At 36.6% G+C, this 10355-nt stretch overlaps 1 long non-coding RNA gene across 1 annotated transcript; it reads right to left on the bottom strand.

Moving 5' to 3' along the window:
- Positions 1–294: 294 nt before the first annotated feature.
- Positions 295–7981, bottom strand: LOC140634803 (uncharacterized). Its single transcript, XR_012032181.1, has 3 exons — positions 7609–7981; positions 4058–4173; positions 295–435 (listed from the first exon to the last, which is right to left on the bottom strand). It is a non-coding gene; the product is annotated as an uncharacterized lncRNA (long non-coding RNA).
- Between the last annotated feature and the right edge of the window lie 2374 nt (positions 7982–10355).

Raw genomic sequence — 10355 nt, forward strand, 5'->3', positions numbered from 1 at the left:
CATCATCCCAAAATGAACGAGCCAGACAGTGGCTACACGCTACCTCTGTCCCCAAGAAGAAGCCACCTTTGTCTTCCTGCAATCCAGAGTACATATAATATTCTGGTTTAAATTGTATTGTGCCATAAAATCAATAAATGATAGAAAAATAACTTACTATGCAGTTCTTTTAGTTCAACAAATTTGATCCAATAATAATCATTCACTCATCTGTGCCCATAGAGCAGATTATCTAAAGAAAAATCAGAGCAAATCAAAAATATTCACCTAAACTTCTTACCTCTGTGCTAATACCTTGATATGTAGAGAACCTGAATATTTGGTGTCAGACAGACATGATGCACAGAAGATTGACTGACACTTTTCCAGGAGTTGGGTGAGACTTCAATGGAAGCATCTGATATTTCCTCTTTCCAGTGAATTTTCCTTTATGCCCTATAGTAAGATACAACTCATTTAAATAGATTTTTATTTTCTCTAAGTAGATAAGTTTTCTGTTTTCATGTAATGAGCATTTATGAATTATTGTGTATAAATATTATTTAGTTCTAAGATGAAGATAGTTTTGACAGACTAAACAGCATCTATATTGTGTGTCTAAACTTGACCTTATTTACAAAGAGTATGTCTAGGGGATCGCTGGGTGGCTAAGTGGTTTAGCGCCTGCCTTTGGCCCAGGGCTTGATCCTGGAGACCCGGGATCGAGTACCGCATCAGAGCCTGCTTCTCCCTCTGCCTGTCTCTGCCTCTCTCTCTCTCTCTCTCTCTGTCTCTCATGAATAAATAAATAAAAATCTTTTTTAAAAAATTGTTTACAAAGAGTATGTCTATACTCGGCTACCACTCAATGGAAAATCAGTTTTCCAGACTGAAAGCCAAAGATAACTAATTTTTTTTTCAAAGATTCTATCTATCCATTCATGAGAGACACACACAGAGAGAGAGAGAGAGAGGCAGAGACATAGGCAGAGGGAAAAGCAGGCTCCATGCTGGGAGCCTGATGTGGGACTCGATCCCGGGTCTCTAGGATCAGGCCCCGGTGCTAAACCGCTGAGCCACCTGGGCTGCCCAGATAACTAAATTTTACATAGATTTTAAGTTGAAGGTTAAACAAATTGAGTGTGTATCACATAGTTCACATCAGATCATGCTTCTGGTGTAAAACCACTATTATCAAGCTGGGGAAGTGAGAATAGAACTCTCGGTTTATTTGAAGTTTTTATATCTGTAAAAATGACAGTCTGTACTAGAACTAGAGGTTTCTAAATGTTTGAAAGCAGCGTCTCTCTCTCTCTCTCTCTTTTTTTTTTTTAAGATTTTATTGATTTATACATGAGAGACAGAGAGAGAGGCAGAGACACAGGCAGAGGGAGAAGCAGGCTCCCTGTGGGGAGCCCGATGTGGGACTCGATCCCAGGACCCCAGGGTCATGACCTGAGACAAAAGCAGATGCTCAACCACTGAGCCATCTGGGCATCCTGCATCTTTCCTTTGAGGGGAGAGGAAAAAAAAAAAAAAACATTAAGGCATAAAAAAAAAAAAACATAAACATAAATCTAACACAGCAAAATGGGTAGAGTCCCCCACCCTTTCACTTCTCTTCCTACTCGGGCCCCTAATTCCAAGCCATGGCTTTGGGAAACACATAGGGCCCCAAGGACTGGTGGAGTAGTTCATCTCTGTGGTCCTGTCCTGGCTCTACAACTCTACTATTCCAGCATTACATAACATCATGCATTTTATAATAACTTAACAAAGCATATCACTACAGTTTACTTGCCTCTCAATCCTCTGAAATAAGGAGGATGAGTTTCAGTTTTCCTATTTTGGAAATGGCAAAATGAAACATCAGAGAGATCAAGGTGAAAGCCAAATCCACAGGGAATGATAGTTACAGCTAAGATTAGAATCCAGAATCTCCGGGTATTGCTTCCCACTTAAGATCCCTTCCTTGAGATGCCTGGGTGGCTCAATGGTTGAGCCTCTGCCTTCTGCTCAGGGCGTGACCCCGGGGTCACATTGGGGTCCCTACATGGAGCCTGCTTCTCCCTCTGCCTGTGTCCCTCTCTCTCTGTGTCTCTCATGAGTGAATAAATAAAATCTTTAAAAAAAAAAAAAGATCCATTTCTATATAGCACACTATCGTTGGTTTGGAAGCTTTATATTTTGCAAGTTTCAAATGAGCCCCCTCAAATTCTGACCATAAGAATGAAGACAACACTTTGAGGAAGTTTAGAAAGAAACAAATAACCAGATTCGATAGGCTGAAAGAACCTGTTACCATTTGATGTTATACCAGGAAAATAGTCACTAGGATGAATGACTCTCATTATCCTCATAAGGTTTTAATCCAGAGATGTGGAATTTCACTACTTTATGCTGAAGGTAGATAACACTGTATTAACCCTATTCCATTAATGAGTCAAAAAACTTTCCCCACTTTCTCAGCTGTTGGGGTAATATCGAAGAGGAACATCTATGTTGTGAAGATGTCGATTCTCTCCAAAGCCCTTTATAAATAATATAAATCCAATTAAAATTCTGACAGAATGGCTTTTAAATCTAATAAAATTATTTTGAAGTTTAACTGAAAAAAAATGTGTGAAAGGCACAAAACTTTGGAGGAAAAAGGAAATTTTAGACTAGAATGTTAAACATATTGTAAACATACACTAAATTAAAACAACAAGATAATAGTTCAGGAGGTAGTTAAATAGAAAAGAATAGAAAGCTCAATAGTTCTTATTATGTGACCCTCTTAGAGGTCTACAAGGTCCTGTCTTTCCCAACTACACATCTACATTAAGACTAGATTTTTTTTTTCATTTTCCTCAAGGAGAATAAGTCATCACAACAGATTGGCTGAAAAAGCAGATATGACAATTCAGCTCTCTTCTATGAAGCCAGACACTAAGCAAGCGATTTGCAAAGACGGTGAAACAATGCCATCTTTTTTCTCACTACTTTTTTTTTACAGGAAAGCAGTTATTTTTCATTAAAATGTTATGTATATTAATATGGAATAGCTTTATTATTACTCTTAATGAATTAAAAATATTTTAAATAGTTCTTAGTTCTAATTACTAATATTATAAATATCAATAGATATAACTCACATAAACCAAAGTTCTTCGAGATTCTTAAATAATGTTAAGAAGGCAAAAACATCTGCAGCCAAAAACCCTAAGAACTAATGGCCCAAATAACATATCAATGCTTCCTATGTGACAAAGGCAACAGTTTAAACTAGTGGGAAAAGAATTAAGTATTCACCGTTGTTGGAACAAGAAGTTAATTATTTGGGAGAAATGTGTGTCTGTGGTTAACAAAGCTAAAAAGTCTTTCTAATTCCCCTTCTCAGTGTGAGGCGCTCCTTGACTCCTGGTGGAATGGAAGCGAGACAGTTAAACCTCTTCCTTCATGACAATGACTTCAGGACTCCTCTGTTTGCAGGTCTTACTGCACCTAACTAAAACAAATCCCAAGTCCCACCAGGGCAGTTCCTTTTAGTCTATAAGTGCTTCCTCTGTCTTTACGGCCTTCTTGGAAACATCCAAATGCTTCCTGCCACTGACCTTCTACTGATGTGAAGCCAGATTTTGATACTTGGCACCTTTGTCCTTCCTGGGCCTGAGGCCAAAGATCTCATTTCCATCTTTTCTGCCTTCATCTTTGCTTTTGGTGTCTTGGCTAGGACCCTGCACCTTTACCAGCTCTAGGCACTGCCTTGGTTTTTTCCCGGCTCCTCTTCCATATCCTCTGGGTCTTATTACCCAAGAACAAACCTTACCTACTTTCAGCTTTTCCTATTAGCTGGTCTGCTCTTCAGTTTTGTCTTGATTAACTCATCTAGAAATTTATTTGTTGGGTACATGTTAAATCCCAGGCATTGGGTTTCTATCAATGAAACAAAGAGACCTGGTCCCTGTTCTGTGGCAAGATCATGAATTCTCAATTTTGAGCACCATGATATAATTTTCCCCTGTCTCCAACATGTCTCCCCACCCTGAGATGCCCGCTCGCTATTTGCCTGAATTTGATGGGATGGTATACACACGTTTGAGGTTGATATTCCATTTTTCTGTCCATGAAGGTAACTATAGTTTCAGGTCTTTACATCACTCTGCCTCCCCTCTGCTCCACTGTAGATCACAGAGCCGACCTCATAGAAGCCTGAAATATGACAGAAAGAGGTGATGTTCTGTATGTGAAAACAGGGAGAAAGGTTTGGAATGGCAACTTTAAAGAATAGAAAATTAGCCAGCACTGCTCAACTGAGATTGGAAAGATGAACATGTTATTGATGGACTTTCCAACAGAGTTTAATTTATTCATCTTGACCTCTTTGTGGCTAACTCAAGTTGGGGATTGGTACGGCGAGGGATGGCAGGGAGAAAAATGAATGAAAAACTAACACTTACTGAACTCCATTTATACTCCACAGTCTTGTTTCATTTAATACATCATCCCAGTGAAATAGATATTACTATCCTCATTTTGTACAAGAAAAAATAAAAATTAAGTAAGTTACCAAGATCATACAGGGAATAACTGGTTGTCCTGGGAGCAATTTACATCTATACGATGCCAAATTCCTGCTGTATCTTTTAGAACACTCTCCATCACTTTAAAATATATGGATTCTTCTATGTAAAATGTCACATCCCTGATTTATATATTTTCACATATTAGAACTGTAACAATATTCAAGCTCTTCCAGGGTCTCTCATCCTATAATGAGCATATGAATTACCTGGGGATTTTATTAAAATACAAATTCTGATTCAATAGACCCAGGATGGGAGCAAAGAATCTACATTTCTAACAAGCTCCCAGGTGATGCCAGTGCTGCTGGTCCACAAAACATGCTGAGTAGCAACACTCTACACTACACATTTGGATTTTATAGATGAGAAAACTAAAGCTCATATAAGAGGAAGAGACTCTTTGATAGCGAATTTTCTAGTAGCAGAGACAAATAAGACCCAAAAGCCCAGTGTTCTTTATACTATAGTATGCTCTTTATATTACATAAGGCAACATCCAATACATTTTCTTGATCCGTTTTTGCATTTGGTAAAGAATTTTTTTAAAGTAGAAAAATATTATGTATTGATGATAAATCTTCTCACACACTTCTCAAAAAGAATCAAAAATGTTATGCGTAATAAAAAACCAAAGATATACTTCTTCTGGAGAATATGTTTATTATGTATTAAATATTCAAACTAAAATTGCTATTAGACTATTAGACCATGATTTACTACAGAGCTTGCAAAAAAAATTACACTTATTTTACAAAATATTTGGATTTGTATTGTTTTGTTTTGGTTTTATTTAAGACACTATTTTACTTGTGAATGGTTTTTACAATGATCTAAATCTTTCCCTTGACAATAAACTTCATATGCTTTTTTGTTTTTTATTCTTTTTACTGAAGAATAATGGACATATAACATTATATTAGCTTCAGGTGTACAGAATAATGATTCAATATTTGTATAAACTCTGAAATGATTACCATAAGTCTAGTTACCATCCATACCACGCAAAATTAATTTTTTTTTCTGTGAGGAGAATTTTTAGAATTTATTCCCTTGGCAATTTTTAAGTATGCACTACAATATTGTTGACTAGAGTCGCTATGCTGCATATCATATCCCCATGACTTATTTTACAACTGGAAATTTATACCTCTTGACCTCCTTCACCTCTCTCTCCCACTAACAATCCCCCTTCCCTCTAGTAAACACTCTTCTGTTGTTGTATCTATGAGTTTTGTCTTAGTTATTTGTTTTAGATTCCATATATAAGTAAACCCATACAGTATTTGTCTTTCTCTGACTTAGCATAATTCCCTCAAGATCCATCCATATTGTTGTAAATGGCAAGATTTCCTTCATTTTTATGGCTGAGTACTATTCCATTGTGAGATTCTGGGCCTGTGTGTGTGTGCATGTGCATGTTTTCCATTATCCATTCAGTCATCCATGGATCCTTAGGTGGTTTCCACATCTTGGCTATTGTACATAATGCCACAATGAACCTAGGGGGGTGCATATATCCTTCCAAATTTGCATTTGTTTCCTTTAGATATATACCCAGAAGTGAAACTGCTAGATTATATGGTATTTCTCTTCTTAATTTTTTGAGGAACATCCATACTATTTTCAATAATTGCTACACGAATTTACATTCCTACTAACAGTGCATGAGAGTCCCCTTTTCTCCACATCTTCGCCAACACTTGTTATTTCTTGTCTTTTTAATAATAGCCATTCTAGCAGGTCTGAGGTAGTATCTCACTGTGAGTCTGATTTGTATTTCCTTGATGATTACTGATGTTGAACATCTTTTCATGTGCCTCTGTGTCTTCTTTGGAAAAAAATGCTTAATTAATTCCTCTGCCCATTTTTTAATCAGATGGTTTGGTGGGGTTTATTTTAATGCTACTGAGTTATAGGAGTTCTTTATATGTTTTGGATACCAACCCTTTAACAGATACATGATTTGCAAATATTTTCTCCCATTCGGTAGGTTGCCTTTTAGTTTTATTGATTGTTTCCTTTGCTGTGCAGAAGTTTTTCAGTTTGATGTGATCCCATTTATGTATTTTTGCTTTCCTTGCCTTTTTCAGGTGCAAAACTCTTTTCAGGTGCAAGGCTTATTTTAGGGAGCTCATCTCCTATGGTTTTTTTTTTCTAGGAATTTTGTGGTTTCAGGTCTTACATTTGAGTCTTTCATACATGTTGAGTCAATTTTTGTGTATGGTATAAGACAGTAGTGTAATTTCATCTGCTTGCTCAGTTTTCCCAGAACCATTTATGGAAGACACTGTCCTTTCCCCCTTGTATATTCTTGTCTCTTTTGCTGTAGGTTAATTGATCGTGTAAGTATGGGTTTATTTCTGGGCTCTCAATTCTGTTCCATTGATTGGTGTATCTGTTCTTATACCAATACCATTCTGTTTTGATAACTATAGCTTTGTAATAGAGTGTGAAATCAGGGAGTGTGAAGCCTCCAGCTTTTTTTTTTTTTATTTTGGTTTTCAGATTTTTTTCTTGTTATTTTTCCCCCCTGGAGATTACTTTAGTTATTGGGGGTCCTTTGTCATTCCATACAAATTTTAATTTTCTTTGTTCTATTTCTGTGAGAAATCCCATCGGTTTTTTGACAGAGATTCCACTGGATCTATAGATTGCTTTGAGTAACAATGCACTTCAACAATACTAACTCTTCTAATCCATGAGCATGATATATCTTTCCATCTGTGTCTTCTTCAATTTCTTTTATCAATACTTTATTTTTTTTAATTTATTTATTCATAGAGACACAGAGAGAGAGACAGGCAGAGACACAGGCAGATGGAGAAGCAGGCCCCATGCAGGGAGCCTGACTTCGGACTGGATCTCAGGTTTCCAGGATCAGGCCCTGGGCTGCAGGCGGCACTAAACTGCTGCGCCACCAGGGCTACCCCTTATCAATACTTTATAGTTTTCAGTGTACAGGTCTTTTACCTCCTTGGTCAAATGTATTCCCAGGCATTTTATTTTAGCCTCATCAAAGCTACTCAACTTAAGCTATAAATTATAGTTGCAGGGAACACACCTTGCAGTTTGGCGTGGTTTGGGCATGGTCTCAGCAACAGTGGTTTATGTAGATTACAAATCTCTGAGGACTCAGACTATCTCACTTATACTTGTTTCCCTAATCAAAGCTCAGCTCTGTGCTGCCCAAGGAAAAAAAAATTAATATTTCCGTGAATTGAATGTTTCAATTTAGTTCTTTTGATGAGAAAGAATTATTGAAAAATAGGCTCCCTCATTCATTTAATGTGCTCTGCTTTCAGAATGTTTGAACTTCCTTTTAACTTGGGTTCTGCAAGTATGGTAGGTTGTTCTCTAAAAATATAAAGTATTACTTTAATAAGAAAATCCAAAAGAGATTTATCAAGGGAACTATAAGAGCGAGCTTAGCTATCATCCCTCCTCCTTTCTCCATCCCCACTGCCTTGCTCCTCCTTAAAATATAAACTGTCTGCTTCTACTGGCTGTCCCTTCTCATAACCCTCTTTTTCAGTACTGGTGTTTCTATGGAATCAGTTGTGACTAGCACAAGGATAAATTCCTTAACAAATAGAATGCTTACTTTCTAATCATGAGATTTATCAAAGGTTCTATCTTCAGTGTTCTATCATTCCTGTATGATTTCCAGAATACTAAGACGTCTTCTATAATTAACAATATGGAGTATCTGGCTTGAGTTGGCTTTACCAGTGTTAGAAGTTCAGTTGATGGACTTAGTTATAGGCAAATTGCCAGCTGTCAATCTGTCCAATTCAGATTACAAAGACTAACAGAAGCAGAAAACAGGAATCATCTGATGCCTTCTGGTTAATGTACTATATATACAAATTAATACAGCAAATGAAAGGGATTTTAGAGAGAGAAAAATGAGTCATTTACTGTCAAGTTTTCCATGGAAATTTGTTGCAAATAAACTTTAATTGGGTTCTTATTGTATTTAGTCAGCTATATTTGAAATATCTTTGAAGTGAAGAAGATCATTGACTCACATTTTTAGAAGAAATGATTGAAGAGTAACCTTTTAAAAAAAACTCATGAATACAAATGGATTTTAATGGAAGTCTATTATCGCCTCAATGCTTGTATGCAGTGGCATTAATATTAATGAGACTTAGACATACACATTTATGAGAGATGAATAGACTCTTACTGTGTTTACTACAGGATTGTTGGGCTTGTCCAGAAACTTGTAGTGTTAACTTAACCATAGTTGCCAATAACAATGAATATAAAGAGAAGGGGAGAAGTCAAATATTTATACCTTTTTGTCCCTCCCTCCCTCTTAAGAATATATCATTTCCTGTAGGAAAAGGGAATTTTAAATATGTACACTTATTGGTTTGTAAAATTTTGCTTCAAGTGCAAGCTCACATCCTACATAAATAATTAATAAGATAGAAATGAATATGTAGTAGGCTGGTTTTATTCCTCTAAGGGTTAACTTCCAATTCTGTAAATTGGTTTGTACCCTATTTCAGCTCTCATGTGTCTATGCATCTGGACATTTTCTTTGGCTCTATCTTGGTGTGCTGAGATCATCAGAGATTTGCTAGTAATTGACCTGTTTGGACTGCACATGAGTGGCATCTGTTAAAAGATAATGCAGTCTTGCAATTCACTATTAAGTGCTGGCCACATTATTAACTTGTGGCCAAACCAGTATAAAGACTCCTGAGACATCATTTTCCTTTAGACAACTTCATTTTGTTCTTACCGTAATCTCCATTATAAATGAAGCACTTTGGTTGAGAACAAAGATTTGTGTATCATACAGCTTGTCAGCCCCATGTATGCGGTAATTAGTTATTTAGTCTTTATGGTCTCATTTTCATTCACCCTCTCCTTCTCTCCACAGGCTCCCCACCTCAAGTATAACAACCACTAAAAATCAACACAGCTCCTCCCAGGGGAGAAAAGATCAATATAATGTAGAAGTCAGATAAGTTAACCTCTACTACTTACTTAAATGATGAAGACCACCCCACTAACGTATCATTTCCGTGCTTCACAATATAGATCGCTTTTAAATTTCTTTTTCTAATGCCCAGATATGCCTTATTTAGTAGAAAGCACATGTCAGAGCAATACTTGCTTTCTTTTGTCACACTAAAAAATGTCAATGTGAGCTAAACTTTGCATGGGAAAACCAAAGGTTAGCAAGTAAGCACAGACACTCTTCCGGATATAACAGAACAGCAAAATTTCTGATCTAGGTATTTAAGAATGGGAACTGAAATGTAATACTACAAGGCTTGCAATAAACTAGAGGCTAATTAACAGTACATGAAGAGGAGGGGAAACAGTCTTGTAACATGGGTAAACTAAGTTCAGTTCAACACCAATAATAACATCATTTCAAATGAAACAGTATCTATGATATTTTAATAAATTAATCTGTAAAATACTTGAAAGTAAAAGATTTAAAATTATTGATAATTATTAATAATAATAATCCTCTGTGGGGGGGACCCCTGGGGTGGCTCAGTGGTTTAGCGCCTGCCTTCGGGTCCTGGGATCGAGTTCCACATCAGGCTCCCTGCATGGAGCCTGCTTCTCCCTCTGCCTGTGTCTCTACCTCTCTCTCTCTCTCTCTCTCTGTCTCTCATGAATAAATAAATGAAATTTAAAAATAATAATAACACCTGGGTATTCTGTAGGTCCACTGGATTTTTTTTAATTCAAACGTAGGGCACAAAACTGTAATATTTAAGTAGATTCAAATGAATAAAAATAATACATATGAGCAGAAATGAATAAAATACAATATAA

Source organism: Canis lupus, chromosome 6 (genome assembly GCF_048164855.1).
Source record: "Canis lupus baileyi chromosome 6, mCanLup2.hap1, whole genome shotgun sequence".
Classification (NCBI taxonomy): Eukaryota; Metazoa; Chordata; class Mammalia; order Carnivora; family Canidae; genus Canis; species Canis lupus.